Raw genomic sequence first — 23,081 nt, 5'->3', positions numbered from 1 at the left:
TTCCATTGAGACAACGATCTACAGTGAGATCCGTTATAACGTACCGCACGCGTACCGAGCGAAAATTTAAAGTCGATTTTCTCGAAAACGAAGCCCCAAACGAAAAATTTCTATTCTATATTTTCGACTTCTTTTTTCGCGTAAAATCACCCCCTTTCTGCTTGTACCACCAGTTACCAACCACCCTGTATATATTTGGACCGATCATTGTACTACGGGCTATGCCCGTATTTGTAGGTTAAGGGGTTAAATTTAGAATGGATTACTTATAATTAATTTAATGTCAGTATTAATATATTTGAAAATGAAGAAAAACTCCTATCAAGCTATTTTCTGCATAGATGAATTCGATATTATGTTATTCTATATGTGTCACCTTTTATTTTATTTTTTTATTTTTGATTTCAAAGGTAAAATCAAATAAAACGTACGACTAATAATTGCAAAGATTAACAGTAGTATTAAAATGAAAATGATCAATACTAATGAATCGAAAAGGAATTTTGTTGTATCGCAACGATCAGTCGAATGATACGTCGAAAACATAATATAAAAATATAATATATGTAAATACAAGAACACATTTGATATCATAGCAGAAACTGACGTGAGTCGGATTACAATTTTTCAAAGAGTTAAAAAATTTTAATGTTAAAAATAAAAATTTAAAAGTCGATTGTGGGCACATCATTATACAAAATATTTTTCACCACGCAATCTTCCGGTTAAAGGTTATTTTCTGTGTGATGTAGAAAACAATATAGGAGGAATCTCGTTGACGCTATGTGAAGTCAACGCTGTTTATGAAAAGGCCAGATACTTCCTTATCCAAGGCAATAAAGTTAATGAGAAACGAAATTATTTTCTTATTACAAGCATACATGTTGATGACAATATTTGTACTGCAATTTGGTAAACTTTAAGCTACCTCAATTTAAAAATTTGTTGTATCTTATCTATATTTTTATCTTAATCCAAATAACTTAATATCGTCGTAATACTGTACACATCGCAGAGTTGGAAAATAAAATTCAATTTCATTTCATCGAAATGGACTTGTATGCACTAAAAAAACGATTAGTTATCGTACAGCAAGTAAGTTTTCTTTTGAAAAACGATTGAAAACAAAATGCAGAATTGCGTAAATTGCATGGGAAATTTCAGTATTGGTTTCTTAATATTAGCTACATTTAAATTAATAGTCATTGGACTACGAATATTTATGTATTGATGCGAAATTTTAAAGTGGAGAAATACATAGAATACTCATAAAAATACAAAAAAAACATATGTATATGAAAAATAAAATATATAAAATACCCAAAGTATGGTACTCGTTACGATATTTAATAGATAAAATAAATCTCTCTTAAAATTTCATTGGTTTTACTGTGTTTAGAAAATACCAATTTTAATAATTACAATGGCTCTTAAAGAACTTCGTTAATAAAATTTCCGTAACATTCAACTATTTGACTGAATAGAGTCGTCACTTATTTATAGTATACTTATCATACACCCATAAGCCTTTTTTTTAAAAAGCTTCTTAATTATAGTTTCGAAGTCGTAAACAATTGCGATAAATTTTCAACTAGAAGTACGTAAATCTTTCATGTATCTTTCATTGCATTAATGATCTAACAAAACTGGCAACCAATTTACAACCAAATAACATCGCACATTATAATTCTAAGGTAAAATTCAACTTCCTTCCATCGAAAACAATACATACAATACATAATATTAAGCATTACAATCACCACAAAATGATTGTTCGATGCAGATTTGTTTAAAAATGTTGCCACAAAATTGACCTTGGTTTAGGTTAAATTTTTTTATTTGCATCGTATTCTACTCACCACGAGGACCTTTGTCAAAGGAACAGGTTACAATTCCCCAAAGGCGACGTTAAAGTTCCATTAGCTACTTTTACATTATTTACACTATGTCTATATTTCGCAGTCAGATAGAAAGTAAATAACGAAATATTAATGATATTAATGAGGAAATAGGTAATTATTGAAGCAACTAACTTCGTGATTTCATATTATTACAAAATTATAATACTTACTGTACGAGAAAAACTCCTCTAACAAGAGTAGAATAACATCGAAAGAATGGTTCCTTTAACAAATTCGTACCTCGTGATGAGTAAGAATATCATGTAAAAAAACCAATTTGAACTTGAATATCAAGGTCAACGTCAATATTGTCGCAACGTTTTTTTAACAAATCTCCAACGATTCAGAAATGTAAAATGACGCTGTGCTATTCATGGCACTTACTTTCCTCGCATCCCGTAGATAACAAAAGAAGCGATTAGCAATTGCGTAATAATTGCAAATTTGAATCCATAGATTACACAATAGTTACGCCAATGCTGATGAATCGGTAACCAAAAACACACAAACCTTCTATAAATCTATGTTGAACACAGACAAAATACAATTGAAATTTCAGTGGGAGAATGAATGCATAATATATAGAACGCTAAGCAAGACAGGTACATGCCAGGATTCTAATCAAGCTTAAACGGGTGGCTTTCACTCTCTTATAAACAATGTGTTTCGAAAATTACGCAGTCAACACTAATTCGCTAGTTAATTAAATCTTACTACGAAGCCAGCTGCGAAGGGAGAGGAAAGAAAAAGGCGAGGCTAATCTAACGAGAATTTCATGAGAACTGGTGCATTTGTTTATGGATGTTTAAACAGCGTTTGCTTAAACCTGTGAAGTGTAAAGAAGTATAACGAATGTTTCGAAGGTTCTTTCTTGAATACTTTTTCTATGAAAATACGGTAGTAATGGCCAAGGGTAGTAATTTAGAGCTCAGTTTTCATTATTCACTTTCGGGTTGCGAATACTTGCAGTTATCAAAGATAAATGGTTTGCTATTAGATTGGTAGATATCAGAAATATCCCTCTTTTTAAACAAAATTTTAATTGTGTTACGATTTTTTAATTTTTATCACACTATTTATTTTTATTTAGCACAAAATTTAGTCGAGAAACGATATTTTTATATTTTTCTGAACCTTGAAAAAATTTTTTTAGTGGTAGAAAAACACGATTATTTTGAAAATAACACAAAATACATATAACATAGTTAAACAAAATATTCATTTTCCCTTCAAAACAACATATTTTTGGTGAAGATAATTTTCACATAATTCTATATAGTGTTTCTAACAATTATCTATTTTCATTATTTTGTGTGGAAAAGCTTGTCGATTCTAGAGATTTAAAAGCCATCGAAGTCTTGTATTTTAAGCTCCTGTAGATTATAAGCGTGAGTCTTCCCTAAAAGTACTCCCATATCAGCAGATTGTCTAAGTTTTTATAAATATTTTCATACACGTTTATAGCACACTACGTCGCAAAATTAAAGGATCGCGAAATTTTGACCGAGAAATTGTCAATATGCGAGCTGATAAAAAAGAAAATCGTACAACAATCTCACTTTAAAGTGTGGGGCCTTCGCTTTCACAGCCTAATTTTTCTTCAAAATAATTAAACTTTTTTAAAGATCCTTTTTCGTTGCAAAATAGAGTGGGAAACTGAAATTGCCGTTTTTTACCAAACTTTTACAGATTCAAGCTACTCTACAAAGTCGAAAATAACTTTTTTGGGACTCGTTTTAAAATGAAGGGAAGTCACCTCTTTACGACGACGTCTAAAAAGTTGATGTACGATCCTTTTTCGCTGTTTTATCGCTCTTTAAATAAAAAGTGTGCCGCTGGCATTGGCATAACCCACGCTACAGCACGAGGTTTCATGGTCGCACTTGTACCTCGTGTGTGATATGTGTGTTTAGTATGTATCTAGTATGTGTGTTCAGTGAGTTTGCAGTATATGTCTGTCTAGCATGTGTTTTATAATAGCGATGGGGGTAAAGATCTTCACCCTTTAAAATGAGAACAGATAGATTGTTGGTATGTCTTTGTACACAAGGTTATAACAGTTCAAATATCGACAATTTTTCGGTCAAGATATATGAGAAATGTATGAGATGAGAGAAGCATAGCGATCCTTCGATTTTTTGGTATACTACGTAAGAGCAGAGAACTCCCTAAATTGATATGACCCTCACAGTTAATCTAATGGGATTAATTATGGGATCAATTGAATTGGAAAATAAAGAAGTATTGCTCAAATGAAAGGAATTCATAGAAGCTTTTGTAGAGTAATTGGAAAGCAATAAATAAACAAGAAAGTTATAAGAATTAATACAAAGGAAGCGAAAATTGTATAAAATAGACATAAAAAAAAATATTCGTTACTTTAATCAACGGAATATTTACAAATATATAAAATTTTGTTAGCAGCTATTCCAACGATTTTAATGTATTTTATTAGTTTTCGTGTATATACGTAGAGGAAAGACAAATAAAGCAATACCAGGTAGAGTAAAAAATTTAAGAAATTTGCACATGTACACCGAATATTGGACGATACATTTAACAGCATAGAAATTTTTATATATTCTTTTTCTTTTATAATTTTTTATATTTTTTCTATTATACGCTTTTTTATATGGGCATCTAAAAAAAACAGAAATTGCTCAAAAAAATCTCATAGATATCTGTAGATGAGTACATATCAGGGAATCGCTGTATCATATACATCTGTATATACACTATACACGTAGCTGCATTGGTATGTGAAAACCGATAGCTGCGGTTGTCCACATGAGGACGGCTGCTCGTGGCTACCCCAGTACCCCATCCTTCGTTTAACAAAGTAATGAAACGCCGATATTCATACCTTCGTAAAAATCCAGATATTTATATTTAATGGCCTTCCGAGGGACATTTTCATGGACAATTACCAATGTTACTTGCTAAACGACTAGCTGCTATCGCAGTTAAATATATGTATATACGTTCGAGTATGGCATATCAAATAATAACAAATTTGTTTTATCATATTCCACAGATTCTGGAAAGCAAAATAAAATTTCGTACAATTTGGCCCAAAATCTGCTAGTAATAGACAAGATTTCGTGTAATTTTAAATAAGACTAATATTAAAGTAAAATATTGAAAATATACTTCATATTTCTAGTTGATTAGAGCTATAAAAAGCGTTTTGGTATGAATATTGTAAAAGATAAAGGAATTATTTGTTTGTATTTTATGAAATATATTTCTATTGTATCTTTTATTACATTTTGTTTATCATGTTTTTTACGCCTTTTTTTATCATTTTTTCTAAGGAAATATAACGTCGATCAATGAAACAAGAGCAATAAGTAATTAGTGTAAAATAGATCATTCCCTAACTATTCCACAAACACAGAAAAATATAACATAGCATTCTATGGTTAAAAACATTATTAGTAACATTCCGCAGTACTATTGCAAAAATTTCACAGTTTACAATAAAACTCTTCGTTCATAACGTAACAAGTCCATGTGCTTAATCATTTCCAGTTATTCACTAAAAATTGTTATAATAAATAAATGTACACTTTATGATGTTATATTACATTGAAAAAAAATATATATATATGTCGGATTATCGTTAGAATTTAGGGCGCGTAACAATTCTTCATTTGAATTAGCCATCGTTTTGCTCAACAGAGATTATATTTACAGGTGCAAAAATGACTTTTACAAAGTTTAGCGAACAACCGTGCTGTTTAAACACGCAAGATGCAATCGACAATGTTCTTGAGTTCGATAACGAATCCACGGTCAACGGGATAACTCTTTACTAATCGTAGAATACTTTTAAGCACAAAATACGATTTGCTGGGACGCTCGATGTGTAACTTTCCAAGGCGACAATTAGGCGCAATATGTCCCTCCCTCCCCATGGCATTTGAAGCAAGTTACCTTCGACGATGCGGCTGGTCAGTTTTCCTTTGGGTTTGTGTTTTCAGGTGACACTCCGTGAGCACCACAGCGGTAGCACTTAATCCGAGAAACTGATGGCCTGCTTCGTTTAGCTTCAGGTTCCGCCGGTGAATTATTTGACGAAGGTACCAGTCTCTTTCTCGCGTAAGAGAGAGCTCTCATTTCCTTATGGAATTGATCCTGGGTTTGGATATCGTTCATAACTGCTATCCGTTCGACACGCTGGTCATGCGAAATCAGTCGTAGGAGGACGATGGCGTTGATTAGTTCGGCGTAGGTTGGATCTCCCCATTTCGCCGACAGAAGAGAACGAAGACGATTACCGAAAGCCCCCGTGGTTTCGTCCTTCAGTGGTTGTTCGTTGAACATCCTCGTTAGCAATGAGGTTGCCGTTTCCATGCCACCATAACGCGCAAGAAAATGTTCCGTAAACTTTGTCCAAGTAAGACCACTGACCGGAACTTGCGTAAGCCAGTGTGCTGCTGTACCCTCTAGAGCACGACTTATAGTGAGATATAACTCGTCGTCTTGCAGAGGCCTTTTTTCCATAATCACACTAACAGTCGCGCACCACACAGCTGGGTCGGCGCCCGCGATTTCGGGGTTAAAACGTGGTAACACTAGCTGTACAGGTTCCGTACTCGGTCTTTGCTCCCTCGGCTGAGTTAATCGGTCCACGATTCTCATGAGTTGTTCCGTGGTTATACACGGACCTGATCCCACTTTTGCTGTCGGGTTATGATTAGCATTTTGGGCGAGGAACAACTCTTCACCTGGATTACCCATTGTTTTGCAAAGCCGAGATTATAGTTACACGTATTTACAAGACTACTACAAAGCTTAACAAATAATAACTCTAATGAATAATAAGGTTAGTGGATAATAAATTGTACGAATAATAAGTTTAACAAATAATAAGTCCAATGAATAATAAGTTTGACGAATAATAAAGTTAGTGAATAATAAATTGTACGAATAATAAGTTTAACAAACAATAACTCTAATGAATAATAAGTTTAACGAATAGTAAGTTTAATGAATAATATGATTTACGAATAATAAGTTTAATGAACGCTATTAACAATGTTTTTGGGTTCAAACGATTTCACGGTCAACGGGATAACTCTTCACTAAGCGTAAACTAATCTTAGGCACAGAAATACGACTGTTGAAAGTACTCGATGTGTCACTCTCCAAGGCACTCGCACGAATGCCAGCCTCGTGGAGATTTTTCTCGCTGTACGATTGCCTTTTGCTTTCTATACTCGTTTGGAAGCATCGAGGAGCTTCCAAACGCCCGTTGCTAGGCAGCCTCTGCCTGGAATTTGATACGCACTCGTTGGAAGCATCGAGAAAGTTCCAAACGCCGTTGCTAGGCAGTTTCTGCCTGGAGTTTGATTATTAATATAATGTATGTCCCATTGTATCGGCACCTCCGAGGCAACATCACACGTGGCTAGGCCCGCTCCCGAGGCCGCATGCCGCCACAATCACATTTCTCGGAAAACCCATACAACCACTCCAGACCTCCGTTAGACAAAACGCCCATCCCGTGACCAATTGTCACCTCGAACCCAATCTCGCTATCACAAATCTCGAACAATTACAGCTATGATAAAATCTAGGCTAGAGTACTAGAGGATGTTCGATGGAAAAATTAAAAAAAAAATTTTTATTCTATATTTCACCCCCCTTCCGCTTGTACCAGCAGTTATCAACCACCCTGTATAATAGATACATATGAAAGAATTTTATTACAATCATGAAATGTTAAATTTACTTCCATTCATACATGTATTTATATCCTTTGCATATTGGTATTAAATATAAAATTTTGATTACCAATTATTAATGAAGAAATTTGTTTAAAACTTAATAACTATCTATTCAGATAATATACGAACAGTAAGACAATATTTTTACAAACTGTCCCTAGAGAAGTAATAATTTTATGTACGAACTAGGTGTAGCCCATAACTTCTTCTGCGTGGAATTGGACAGAACTGATAAGAATTTAATTTCGCGATTCTCAATCCACTGTCATTTATGACAGAATTCAATATAGTAAATAATATTCGTGAAATATTTATGGGAAGTGACTATCGACTGTCGACTGTCGATCCAACAAAGCGTAACCGTGTAGTGGAAAGCTGTTAATCCGACTTGGCCATTTATGCTCATTGCTCTGTTCCCTGAGGAGTAAGCGTAATAAAATATAGCCTATGTCCATCCGGAGGAAATACACTTTCCAGTGGTAAAAATATTATCCAAATCGGCTAAATAGCTTCTGGGATTATCTCGGATACACACGCACATAACTACAGACCTTCTCTCTTTATAATATTAGTATAGATTATGAATGTTGTAATTCAAGCCAATACGATAAAATTCCTATAATTAATCATTCTATAAATCTGTTAGAAGAACTTGCAATTTATTTTAAAATAGCCCGTCCAGAAATTGTTCAGAAATGTTGAAATATTCAAATATTTCACAGAGTAAAAGACCAAATATAACAATCTATAAATCTAATCAGAATCTTATTTTACTCGGTACGAAAAATGAAATCATCGACTGTAATTCTACTACGAATGAATCAATCAATACCAATAAAAAGGTATATTAATAAAACGTAGTATTATAGCGAATAATACGTAAATATGATTTAAAAAATGTGGATATAGATATATATAACTTCTTATTATTAACTACATAATTTATACTTACATGTCTAAATAATTTACGATTATTCTTTATAGAAAAAATCACTAATGGTTTTTATTTTCTTTTGGAAATGTAATAAAAAAATGGCTACTTTCTTATTGTTCCTTATTACTATTTCAAGCTTAAAATACAATATTTTCTTACACTGAATATTTTGGAAATGATAATCGTAAAATTATTTTATTATTAATTTCATTTAAATTATTTATCATATCGAAGCGGCTGTTCCTTATATTTATGCAGTTGAAATATTTGTACAAACTATTTTTCATTTAAACAGCATCTTTTCTACTTTTCCTCGTCGCTTCCATTCCATTTATCGTCACATGCCGCCTTAGATTACGTCCAACAAATTTAATTTCAGCCCATAATTCACAAAGATTAAAGCAGAACAGTGGTTTAATTAGGAGCGACGAAAAAAGCACGGTTGGAAACTACTTTTCAAATGATATTGTACCGAATCCAGCACTGCCAAGTTTTTAATGAGAACCGTCGACGCTTTCTATCGTCAAAATGAAATTCTATCAGCCATTCTTCTTACACATTCAAAAGATTTTGTATAAAAATTTCTTTTCATGCTCCATTCTGTGACTCGTACCCTCGACACAGTAGATCATTTTTTTCCGGAAATATTTTTCACAACGCGTACTTATTAAATTACATATTCGGTTTCAATTTCAATTAAATTTCCTGTCAAGGTGATCTATATCATAATTAATTGCGCAAAAATTTATCACACTTATTTATCATGTTAGTACTACGTCATTTTTTACTATTATGTAGTCGGGTGGCTAAAAGAGCGATATCTTTAGAAAAATCGCCAATTTTGAAATATCTAGAAAAATTCATTCCAAAGTTGTGGTATGTACTAAAATAAAAGTATCATCGTTAAACGATAAAATTAGACTACTTAACATTCGTCTAAAATCAATGAGTAAACTTACAGAGAAACTTGGTCGGAATGTACAATAAAAGTATAGGGACTATCTATACTATACTATACTATACTATATACAAAGCTATAAAGATACAAAGTAAAGATACAAAGTAAAAAAATGGATGGGATATACGATAATGGTGGATCTGGAGTAATTGCGCGCGACAATAAATGCTATTTTCCCCGCATCTGACTGCAGAATGTAAGCACGTTACAAATAAAGTGAGTCTAAAAGCTAATGGACTTTAAACATTTTTTTTCCAAGAGAATGATCGAATTGCGACCCATGGTCTTTTTGAAATTTTTGATTTTCACGATGAATAGAATACGATGCCATAATAAATGCATGACCTTGAATTTTAAGGTTTGTCAATTTACCTTTTTTCGCAGATCTCCATCGATTCTGAGGTGTAGAATACATCTGTGATAATTAGGACAAACATTTTCCTACATCGTATTATTTACATACCTAAATTGTCCAATTTTGTGTCAACAATGTATATAAAAAGTAGTATATTTCAGAAAAGCGGAGTTACCAATAGAATGAGATTGAATTATCCATATGTTCACTTAAGTTTTAACATGTTTGTGTTTAACTGCAACGAGTGTTTATTCGGTCTGTCGTTGTTTGTTTCTTTTTAAGAGCGTTTATTAACAAAGACTCTTACATTGTCCAATTATATACAGGAAAATTATGTTTATGGACAATTATATACATGTAACATCTTACGAAACATGCCCATTTAATTATTCAACACAACAAAAGTTTACGATCCTTATTTAATTAACAATTACTCTGTCGGTGTCTATTCACCGGTACAAAACCATAAATTTAGTATGAATTTTTAATTACGCGACGTATTATTAATCTTCTTCTCATATCGTTTATGAGAGATATTTTCCGATGCAGCTTTTTGCGATATCAGATGCAACTGTTTAAGAAAACAAAAAAGCAATCGGCTTTTAAAATTAAATAGGTTTTGTTATGATTTTAAAAACATTTATTCGTTTAGAATTCCGATTTATATGTCATTTTCATTTTACATATGTATATAAAATAATAAGCTAAACATGAAACAAAATTCTACGATAAAAGCTCAATTGGTAATTATGTACGACCGCGAAATGTGTTGACAAAGTCAACATTCTGAACAACTTTTTCCTGTACATACAACCGCTGCGTCGCACCACTCAACTATAGTTCCCAAGTTATAGAGAGTGGTTGGTAACTGGTGGTACAAGCGGAAAGGGGGTGATTCTACGCGAAAAAAGAAGTCGAAAATATAGAATAAAAATTTTTCGTTTGAGGCTTTGTTTTCGAGAAAATCGACTTTGAATTTTCGCTCGGTACGCGTGCACTTTATCACGTCTCGTTATAACGGATCTCACTGTAGATCGTTGTCTCGATGGAAAAATTAAAAAAAAAAATGTCTATTCTATATTTTCGACTTCTTTTTTCGCATAGAACCACCCCCTTTCCGCTTGTACCACCAGTTACCAACCATCCTGTATAGTAATTTTGCACTAATATATTCAAAACTACTATATGTATTACTTAATATAATACTGTATTTTATAAATTTTTATTCTGCACTGGATTTTTATTCTTACAACTTTTTATTATCGGTAGGTATACTTGTAACATTTGTCAACAATTGAAGATTAGATAAACTGCAACATTTCATATATCAGACGATTCATCGAAAATTATTTCACGTCAGCGTCACCGGTTGCCTGATGGCGGGCGCATGCTACTCCGCCTCAACTTGTAACCAGCGATTTTTCTTCTTTATTTGTACAATTTTAAAAACAGTTATTTTTTTATAAATGGGTTAAGTTTAGATTAGGATATATAAAAGTGTAATTATAACCTAAATTTAATTCAGAATTTTTGTGAATATTTTGGAAACTAAGGCCGAGCAGCAGTTACATGTATAGGAAAAAGTTGTTTAGAATATTTCAAAGTCATTAAAATCGGTAAGATCTCCGCTATTCCCAAAATTGCCTAAATATGATAGCTAATATAAAATAAATATTACGAAATATAAAATAATAATTTTTAAATTTTACGACATTTCTAGCACAATCTCTGATAATATCGTTCGAAGAAAATCGAATTTCTTATTGTATAGAATCTTAATATAATGTTTTATATAATTTTTAAAAATTCATATAAAAATAAAGTAAGTATAGTGGAAATAGTAGTACAAAATTTAGAAGTAATATTTGTAATCTGTACGTGATTAATAATAAGTGGCCGGTTCACTGATAATTATATAGATTTGTGTAATATTGATTAAATAAAAATATTATCGATGAAGCCATGTATTTTATAACTCATTATGCATTCCTTTCTTATTTGATTATAAGATAAGTTTCTCGGTTGTTAATCAAAATGTAATCAAATGTTGTTAATCTTAATCTATTTCTAATTAGTTCATAGTGCTTATAAATGATTACGTTGCTAATTGTAAACGTTTGAAATTTATCTCTTGCTTTCTTAATCATAATTAAAGAAATTTTAGAGCGTTACTGTATACAGATCGTAATATTGTATTTGATATAATTATATTAATTCTTTGTAATACAGAAAACAAGAAATGTTCGTGGACCAGTGTCGTTCCGAAGCTTAACAAACAAAAATAATAAATAAATAATTAAAGGAAAGGTTTGGTTATATGTGTGCAGTACATACAAATATTTTGCCAACTATTGGCGAATTCTTGATATTTGGCACATATGTCTTGTGTCTTGATGTGACTTGAACCATTTCTACTTTAAAGGTCGATGGGCTTTTCGTCTTCTAGCTATAAATGATAAGTGACTAAAATGCCACAGGGGACATCAAGGGGTTGTTTGTGTTTCAGTGGTTTAGGAACGTACGTGGAATTTTCAGAGCTAGTAAATGCATGATATGAGTCTAGTATGTGTATGACGCTGGTTTAAAGATATGGTGAAACTCCTGGAGTAAAAAAAGGTCAAACAAAGGAAGATCATAGATCAGGATTGAAATTGTGAAATTAAAATTAAAAGTCAAGACGTTAGCACAGAAGCGCGAAAGATCTTTTAATTAAAGTTCAATGTTATAAAGTTAACCAAATATTAAAAAATATATCTTTAGACCTTTCAATCATGTTATTAATTTTTGTTCTTTGGCCCTATGGCAAAAAGCAATCTTCGATATTTAAATGAATCTCATACTGGTATTGTAGAGGAAAAATAAATTTTTATATACAGTAGGAAACGAGAATGGATGGACAAGTATCAATGAAGTTTTGTTAAATGGTACTTGTTTATGCAAAAATATAAATATCAATTTCAATTATGTACTAAATAATCTATGTACTGTAAGAATATATAACAGATAAAATTTAAGTATACGCACAACACTAGTACTAGTCCAATTAAATTTCATTGATGCAGTACTTCTTTTACATCGTTCTTTTAAAAGTTATTGGCTAATTGAGCGAGAAATGTATTTATTTTTCTACAAAAAGCCTCAGAAGATAAATATTACCTACTATTATTAATAATTGATCAAACAAAATTTGTCTTACATCTCAAAAGGAAAATTCGAAAATTTCTTAAAAGAAATAAGAAAAATATACCTCGTATCTTATATTCTCGTTTATAACTTTAAAATATTTAAAACTTTTATTTCAAAATTACTATATTCGCATTGACAGCAATTGAAATTTTCTCATATCTACAAAACGTGTATTTTTATGATAAATATAAAATTACCTTGGTACTTAATAACTGAATTACGGATACTGGACTGTAAAAATAAGAAAGTTAGACTTAAATAAAAATTTCTTTCACCATCTACATTTTATAACGAGTACTCTACTTTGAATATTTTGGATATATTCACATATTGCATTCGATTTATTTTCGTACATTTAATTTTTCCAAACAGCAATCTATCAATAATTTCGATAAAAATAAAAAATATATATTTACTGAAATATATACATATAATGTAATTACAAGAATTTATCAGTTATCTCTTATTACTGATCTACTCGCACAAGAAACTTTCATTATGCTCCCTCGAGAAATTCCCCAGTGAATTATAAATTAGAGATCTAGTTCAGATGTCTACATTAATTATAAAGGAGCGTTGTTTTCGAAGAAATATTTTTTCTCGTGATAATTCCTGTGTTTATGAATATTCAAGAACAAATTGCACTTAAACATAAGTCATTCGCTGCAGTTTATTTTGTGCTTTCTTGGCAGCTTCCTAATATTAGTTATTTCAAACTAAGTAAGTAGTTCTCTTTGTTATAGGAAAAAAGATAATAATTTCAATGAAAAATTATGAATTGGTCATTTCGGCTGCTGTGATAATCCTATTGTATTTATTTATTATCTTGTTTCTATCTTGTTCTGAATAGCATGGAAAATATCTGAAACCAGATCTACTCATCATCATCAGGATAAAAATTCAAATTGTTTATATCGAGTATATGTATAACACATGATTGTCTAACTTCTTAATTAAGAACTATACAACAATAGACCTGAAAAGAATTTGATAAAACCCAGATTCCTCGCCTGTTAATCCCTTTTTAGTAGCAAGACTTTCAGAATACATACTTATATAAGACATAGTCCTAGTATCAGAATAGCGTGTACAGCCTTAGATCCCACAATACCAAGCAGTGCTGTTTGCAACCATTATATTGTTCCCACCAAATGTTCTCAACTAAACCCAGTGTTCTTAAACTCTAACTCTCTCTTTGTTAACACTGTGTTTACAAAGGTGTAGAAACAATAAGCAGGAAAACAATAAGTGTAATAAAGCATCTTCGCCTGATCTTGAGAAATAAGGATCAATTTTATCTAACTGAATGTCCAACGTAACAAACATTAATGCGAGTATATTCATAGTAGATATACATACAGGGTAGGGTGGTTGGTAACTGGTGGTACAAGCGGAAAGGGGGTGATTCTACGCGAAAAAAGAAGTCGAAAATATAGAATAAAAATTTTTCGTTTGAGGCTTTGTTTTCGAGAAAATCGACTTTGAATTTTCGCTCGGTACGCGTGCACTTTATCACGTCTCGTTATAACGGATCTCACTCTAGATCGTTGTCTCGATGGAAAAATTAAAAAAAAAATTTTTATTCTATATTTTCTACTTCTTTTTTCGCGTAGAATCACCCCCTTTCCGCTTGTACCACCAGTTACCAACCACCCTGTATATGTATGTACTTAGATAGAATACTTGGATCATCCATATGCAGAAACGATACGCGAGCGTGCTAACGGAGCCGCAATTGGTTCTCACACGATTGGTCGACTTAATTGCTCGTGCCGGCGATTCCATTTACCCGGCATTAGCTATTATCAATTAAGACTGACTAAATCGCGATTGTCATGGGTAATTAATACCGGTGGCTTGATGGAAACGGTGATTCAGCGTTCCTTAACATTGTCGATGCCGGGTGTCGTGCAACGACGCGCGTCACGACGACACATCCTGGAAAAAGCTCACCCAGTCTCCATTCATCCACTGATAATAGGTCGTGAGCATTACGGTACAACGGGTCGCTACAAAACTTCTGTCTTCAACTATTTACCGTTTCACGTCTATGAATTAAAGAGGAACTACACAAGGCCAGCCATAGTTTCCTCTGGAGATTTCGCGTCGTCTACCATGCTCCTCTTTCGACAATGGCTATACGAAACGATATAGCAGCTCGTTTCGGGTACACCGTGAATTACGGGCACATTTGCAACGAGCTGCTCTCTCTGTGTTCGTTCTTGGAAGTGATCCCTTAAGACGTACGTTGAAAGATAAATTATTATAGGAGATAGAATATTAGATAGCAGTTATTGGTTATACAACAATGTACAGTACAATAATTTTAAGCTGTTTATGTTATTGGATCGAATGAAGATATTTTTAAGAAACGTTTTCGTATATGCGACTAAAACTTTAGATATTTCCCCTATAGTGCTGGTTTTTTTCTGATTCATAAATGTATTGAACATGGTGAAATAAATACTATCTTGCTATCTTAATATTATCTTAGTATTGTATAACAGATGTGGGAAATATGTAAAAAAATAAAAAGTAGGGTTTTAGAATAAATGAAAATAAATAAATGAATAAATAAATGAATTTAATAGAAAATTATTCAGCAGCATCTCTCACAAAACTGCTTTTTTATCAGAGAATAAATACCAAATTATTCTATTGTAACCAATATCTTTCGATTCATTGTAATTACTAATGCGTAGATTAAATATTATACTTTAGAAATAATAATAAAATCAAAATAATGATAAATATCTTCTTATATACATATTTTCTTTTCTCAAAGTACTTATGTTCGAAAACAAGAACAAATAAATCTAAAAATTGACCTATCACTTAAACATTACCTAATTAAATAAGAGTAAAAGAATCAAATTATGATTATAATTGTAATTGTAATTATATTTCCCCATCTTGTGTTTCAAAGCAGGTAAATATGCGAATTACTCGACATTCCGTAGATAAACAGTACTTATTATTATATGCACATTTTTACGTGTTTCACTTTTTTAATTCTCATTAAAAATCTTTATATTTCAATGGTTTTAATCTGATATATGCATAAAAATCAAAGAATGACGTAAAGACTTAAGAATATACAGGGTGGTTGGTAACTGGTGATACAAGCGGGAAGGGGGTGATAGAATACAAATTTTTCGTTCGAGGCTTTGTTTTCGAGAAAATGGACTTTGAATTTTCGCTCGGTACGCGTACACTTTATCACGTCTCGTTATAACGGATCTCACTGTAGATCGTTGTCTCGATGGAAAAAATAAAAAAAAAAATTTTTATTCTATACTTTCGACTTCTTTTTTCGCGTAGAATCACCCCCTTTCCGCTTGTACCACCAGTTATCAACCACCCTGTATGTAACATCCAAGGATAATATATAGGACGTAAAAATTATATGAGAAATAACTTTTCTTTTTAACAGAATTATACATTTTTTTTATATATTAATAGATGCATCCCAAAATTTGTTATAAGTAATCAATAAGCTATTTACGACAAAAAAAGTAATTAATTTAGAAGATATTTGAGCTTCAATATTGTAAAATGTTAAACTAGTATACTTATCAACACTTTTTTCTATCACACGTAATATATTATTTTACAAAAATGATACAAAGCATCAAAACAACTTTAAAAACATTTACTATGTATTTCCTATTCTATAGATCTTATTTTGAAAATATATGTATAATATTTGTTGGTTTTTTAAATGGATATGTATGAGTCGCTATGCGATTTATATCAGAGTTGAACAAGTAAGTCAATCAATGGTTTTGGTTGACATGTGTTACAAAGGTCGAAAAAATTTCATAGAATCATACAATAAACTCGAGCTTAGGTAATTTAGTCAATTTCAGAATTGGCTTTCTCTCTCTCTGATAAAAGGTGAATTTTTAAAAAGACTCTTTTTGATAGTATCAATCAATATGCACCTGTTAAAATGGAAATTGATGATTATAAATAATTCAATCTAAATACTTCACAACAGAGATTTTTACATGATATAAAATTACTGATTCTACTAAACGTTTTCTTATTCAATCTATATATTTTTGTTATAGAGTTTGTTAATCTTAAATTCATTTTATTAAACTATATAATAAAAACACAAATTTCTTCACTTCTTTTTCTTTAATTTGGATTTGAATTTAACTTAAGTCTATGTTCTCAAGAGGAAGAATCAAACCATTTTTTAACACAAGTCATACTGCAAATCGTTTATAATAAAATGTTAACTTTACTCTCCTTATTTAAATTATCCTCTCTAAACCCTCCATTTTAAAACGTCTCTGAGGATTGAAATTGTACTACTTTTTTTATACGGTACATGTTTTTCTTCATTCACAATTTGAGATATTTGTTCGCAACAGTTTGTATAACATAACTTTATTTACAGAACACGAAGAACTTCAAATACTCCGACATATCTAGAAAAATGAAAACAATGCTATAACGAAATAACATCTTTCTATTTCAAATTTTTACGTAAATCCATCATTTTATTAACAGACAATATAATACTGATATGGTAAAAGTACTTTACTTTTTTATGGTAAAAGTATCATAAAAACCTTTTATGTCCATATTGTATGTATCTCCTATATAAAACGTTTTGAAATTTCATTAGCATTGCAATGAAACGTAACTATCATGATTATATTGATGAGATTTTAGATTAATTTGAAAATGTACATATATAGAAATTACAAAATATTTATTGTATAATACATATGTACATATTTAATAAAAAAATTAGCATACCGCCATGGACAGCTACCTTAAGCATATAATAAGTGCTAGTAAGTGTTAAGTCCATTAATTAATATAACGGATAATTAACATTAATTTTGTGATCTCTGCGAAATACAGAATCGTGATACAACCGGTTGAATGATGATTCTACATGCAAAAATAAATCGAGAAGAAAGAATAATATTTACTATATAAGGCTTCGTTTCCAAAAAAAAAAAAAAAAAAAAAAATGAATCATCAGCTACGGTCTGCTTTCTGTTATTGCTGTTATTTCCATATCGATCTGTACTATTACTTTCCTTTATTTTGCATTTAATTTCAATGGTATCATAGATAAGGATAAGATTAGTGCTTTTTGAGAATTTGAGAATCATTTTATTAGTGTAACAAGTGTTTAAAATGTTGACCGTATTACTGCATGCAGCTCTGCCCGTTAAACTAAATTGTTGCACGCTTTTTGTTTTCTTCACTTCACTTTTAAATCTTTTAATGCTAAAATAACGTTTACTTTTAAGTCTGTTAGTATGCTTGGAGTACACTTTAGACTTGATAAGACCCCATAACAAAATGTCGGCGAATGGGGAGGGGAATGTTAGATCCGGCAAAACGAAAAAGATTAATAGTACAACACACGACATCGCTGACATAAGGTAACAACAACAACCGGAAGTAGGTCGTGACATCGTCCATATTTTAATAATATAAACACGAGCAGAAACACGAGTTTCATACCTCAAAATTTGCATTTAATCCACGAATACCTGAGGGGCTTTCAAACTCTTTTCTTCGAAAAAGAAGCCTTAAATGAACAAATTGCATTTTTTCTTTTTCGACATTTTTATTTTTGCATGTAGAATCACCATCCGATCGATTGTGCCACGATCTTGCAGACACCCTACACATGATAAATATTCGTACTAAATATGTATTTTGTAATTTCTATATACATTTTTAGATTTATTCCAGACTTTATCTATATAATATAATAGTACAATTTCAATACTATTAACAGTTGTAATAAAATTTCAAAATGTTTCGTATAACACACCTAATATATTCATAAAAGATATCTGCAAATGTTCGAGTATTTTCGCAAAATTGTGTAGTTCAATCCAATTAATAACAGAAACATATGGTACTTTATTTACAAGTTCCACGTAAACGACGTGAAAATAATACTAGAGAAAGAAAAAGTGGAAAGGAAAGGTAAATATACATGATCGTCGAGAGAGTTTGTCGCAAACACAGAGAAAAATGAAATTTCAAGCACGAAAGTCTCAATAGGCAAACAGTAATTGAACAAGATTTGCAAGAAACACGTGGAAAACGTTACTACCATTTCATTCTTGCGATATTTCTATCTTGGTGGTATCACTGGTAATTCATCTGCCTACGATATTTCAAAAAAGTACGAATATGCCATCGAGAATCGTCATGGCTATGGTATCAAATAACAGGGATCGGTGGTAGCAAAAAGAAATATTTTGCAACGAGATCATTTTCCATTTGGCCGTTTCAGCGACACAACGTTAGAGAAAATATTTTTCCGCAGCGAGAACGTGAAAACCGTAAGCGAAAAATACGCGACGTTAATCCACGCGATTTTTCTTCTTCCCGATCGACGCGCTCCAATGAAATGATACATGCAGACCCGGTGAAAATGCTTGGAAAAACTCGATTGCCTTAAAGTTCTGCAAACACTGGGGAACATCACGGAAGAACGAACATTCCAGCAACATTTCGAAACATTTCGGTGAACGAAACGCGGACGTCCTCGATGCCCTTCTTCTCCGCTTCTCGTTTTTATAACGTCGGGAGATTCGAGCTCGTCTATCGCGCGAGCCCCTTTAGGCGCACTAAATATTAATAGACGGGAATTGCTTCGAGCTCGTTCGCGCTAAGTCAGCGAACTGGACGGTTTCGATTAAATGCTCCTATACCTGCATTGCTGGTAACTTCCCCCATTTTTTTTGTACTTTGATACACAATTAAGATTGCTGTTATACTCAGAAAAATTTCTTACTGTTAGAGTGATTTTGCAGCTTTCATAGGTTTGCTTCTGTAGCTTTATTCTATATACACAATAGAAAGAAAACAGTTCAAAGATTAAAACTTCAAGGATCACGTGAGAAAAATTTAAACGCGCAAGAGAGCATAGATATTATCTTTACAAAATTATACAGGATGGTTGGTAACTGGTGGTACAAGTTGAAAGGGGGTAATTCTACGCGAAAAAAGAAGTCGAAAATATAGAATAAAAAATTTTTTTTTTAATTTTTCCGTCGAGACAACGATCTACAGTGAGATTCGTTATAACGAGACGTGATAAAGTGCACGCGTACCGAGCGAAAATTCAAAGTCGATTTTCTCGAAAACAAAGCCTCAAACGAAAAATTTGTATTCTATATTTTCGACTTCGTTTTTCGCGTAGAATCACCCCCTTTCCGCTTGTACCACCAGTTACCAACCACCCTGTATGTATTCGAAGAACATATTCCTATCATATATTAAGCCTTTTGCAGTATAGTCAAAGGAAGAATAGGACAAAACTTTTAAATATAGTATACTATAAATTTCACATCTTAAATATCATTATATATAAGACAATTATTAATATCCATTGCTTATAAAAATTTGAAGGTAGATATGTATTTTTTGTATGTGATACCAGGAACGTAGAAAATCTTAAAAGCACTTAATTTATTCGCCAAAATTATCCAAATCATTGTTGCTTTTTATTTCCTTTTTTTCGTCGTCCTTACTTATTTGTCATTTGTTACAAATAATAAGAAATAAATATTTTAACGTTAAGTTATGACACATACAACGATGATTATAAATAATTTAACCCTTAACAACTTTTTCGTTTTCTCTTAATATAAATTTTTGTTACCTTGATCTTATGTAGCAACTTATTATAATTAATTCCTACAATAATTTTTATTTTAAGCAGTATTATTTAAATAAAAAGTATTTTCGATATAAATTCATGATCAGTTTTAAAAATTTATTTTCCAGCTCTGAAATCCAAACATTTTAAGTTTTACGATCCGACGATATATTTTATGAAATCGCTTGACTTCATGTTAGTTGTGACGTTTTCTTACTGTTCGTAATATTATAAATAAGGAAGGGCGTATAAAAATGTACAATCTCCTTACAGTATGAATTTATCTTGTTTTGTTTTTCATTTAAAATGATCACCGTTTATAGTTGTTTTAACAATTACACATTCTGCAATCTTAAAATAAGGATTATAAAACAACGAAAAAATGTGTGCATCCTGAATTATTATCTTTCAGCTTATTCTTTATTCATTTTAAAATGTAATTGACATAAAAATGTGGTGTACCATATCGTATTTGTGTGTGTGTGTGTGTGTGATGATGATGTTAGTTCATGTCTTCGTAAAGTTTCGGTTTAAAAATTTCATAAAATTATCTTTACGCAAAACTGAAAATGTTTTAATCTTTTAAGAATACACGAAAACTCTTTATAACGTGACATACCATAATATACCTAGGTATCAGATCGTGTTCCATTGACACTTTGGAGATTTTCGTTAGAATTTTTATAAAAAACGTTAAGATTTATATTTCGAGCATGTCACACTATATTTCATATTTATATTTCAAGAATATCAAAATGTAGAGTAGAAAGTAATTTTAATATGAATTTTAATTTTAATTTTGAATTTTGAATTTTAAATTTTAATTTTTAAACTTTATATCTAATTTTAAAAGCTTAATGCAAGCTAAATATAAGATGCGCTATATGCTAAGATTTAGATCAACTACGAATTTTATAATAAAGTAAAATATATAGGAAAATAAAAAATATATAATCACTATTTACTTTGTTTGTGCGACAAATTCGACAGATGCAGAATGAGCACGAGATAGTAATAAGTTGAATATCTCAAAAGGCTGATGAATTTTTTAATTTCATTACATAAGTATAGAATTAATGTTCAATTTTCAACAAATTAAATTACTTGGTTTCATGAGTTCATTTATAACAAGAAAATGACATAAATAATAGTAGACTTGCAAAATAAATTTAAAGAATAAAGTTTACAACATCATCACCTTTTCCCGGTCTTTAATCTATGAAGTTGTCAATGTGACTTCTAAACTCATAAATTTTTATTTCGTTTATTCCAGATCTCGATTATTCGGTGAGAACTATCTTTAGTCGAACTATCTCGGTTCCAATGAATCTGGTTAATTCTATATAGTTTTTACTATAGTATATGCAATGTAAATATCTTAATATGTGTATATATGTATATATAAATACTACCAAGATGAATTACATTTTTTAATAGATGATGGTGTACATAGTAAATACATAAATTTGAGCTATATTTTGCTTCTTTTATAAATGAGATACATACATTCAGATTATTCCCCAAAATACAAATTTAAATGTACATAAAACTAATTTTAAGGAAAAGGATCTAAACATGGTTAAATCGTTAGTGTTTAATACGCATATTTCTGCGCATATCAGAATCTCCATGAAACAATAAAAGTTTAGAGTTACTAACGATGGAAATTTGAAATTTATTTTTATTTTCTAAATTATCAATGCAAAGTAAGGAATCAAGCTTTATGTTCGTCTATATAAAATCAGCAATTTACACTAACAGAAATTAAATACTTAAAAATTGTAAACAGAAGCTAGATTATAACCTCTTAGCACTATAATTAATAATCGAGTGTCTAATCTGTGTAGCATATTTAAGGTAGCTATTAGAAAAGACATAAGTTTAATGTCTTTTACGAAATATAACAAGTTCGATTCAATATCGAGTGCCTAGGCAATAAGCTATACTTTTTAGGAACGAAGCACTTCAAAAACTTTATTTCACAAACTGAACATTTAATTTCCGAGGAATAGAGTTTTGACGCATTTCCATAAATACATTCAATATACATAAATATACGCTAAAATATAATGGAAGAAAATAATTTTTAAATGTATTGTATAATAAACATTGCATTAGAATTCAATATATCACATTTGAATAAAATCCTTTTCATGTCATGCCTTCTGAACGATTTACTTTTTTTTTTAGCAACCCTTTTATATGAACAGTTAATATTCACTGGAGAAATAGCAAAAATCTTTTTACATTAACAAAAGAAATTATTTTTTATGTATGTTCAATAAACTGAAAAATATTTAAATTTTATTAAAATGTAATTATGTTATAATACAAAATACTCGTACGTCAAAATTATTGAAA

General features: G+C 31.0%; 1 protein-coding gene across 2 annotated transcripts in view; it reads right to left on the bottom strand.

The window, feature by feature from the left end:
* The window catches only part of LOC126866490 (chromosome transmission fidelity protein 18 homolog), a 206,999-nt gene that overhangs the window by 183,520 nt on the left and 398 nt on the right, over positions 1 to 23,081 (bottom strand). The window lies entirely within an intron of this gene.

The sequence above is a fragment of the Bombus huntii genome, chromosome 1 (assembly GCF_024542735.1).
Source record: "Bombus huntii isolate Logan2020A chromosome 1, iyBomHunt1.1, whole genome shotgun sequence".
In the NCBI taxonomy this organism is placed as follows: Eukaryota; Metazoa; Arthropoda; class Insecta; order Hymenoptera; family Apidae; genus Bombus; species Bombus huntii.
This window is presented reverse-complemented; position numbering and strand designations above follow the sequence as displayed.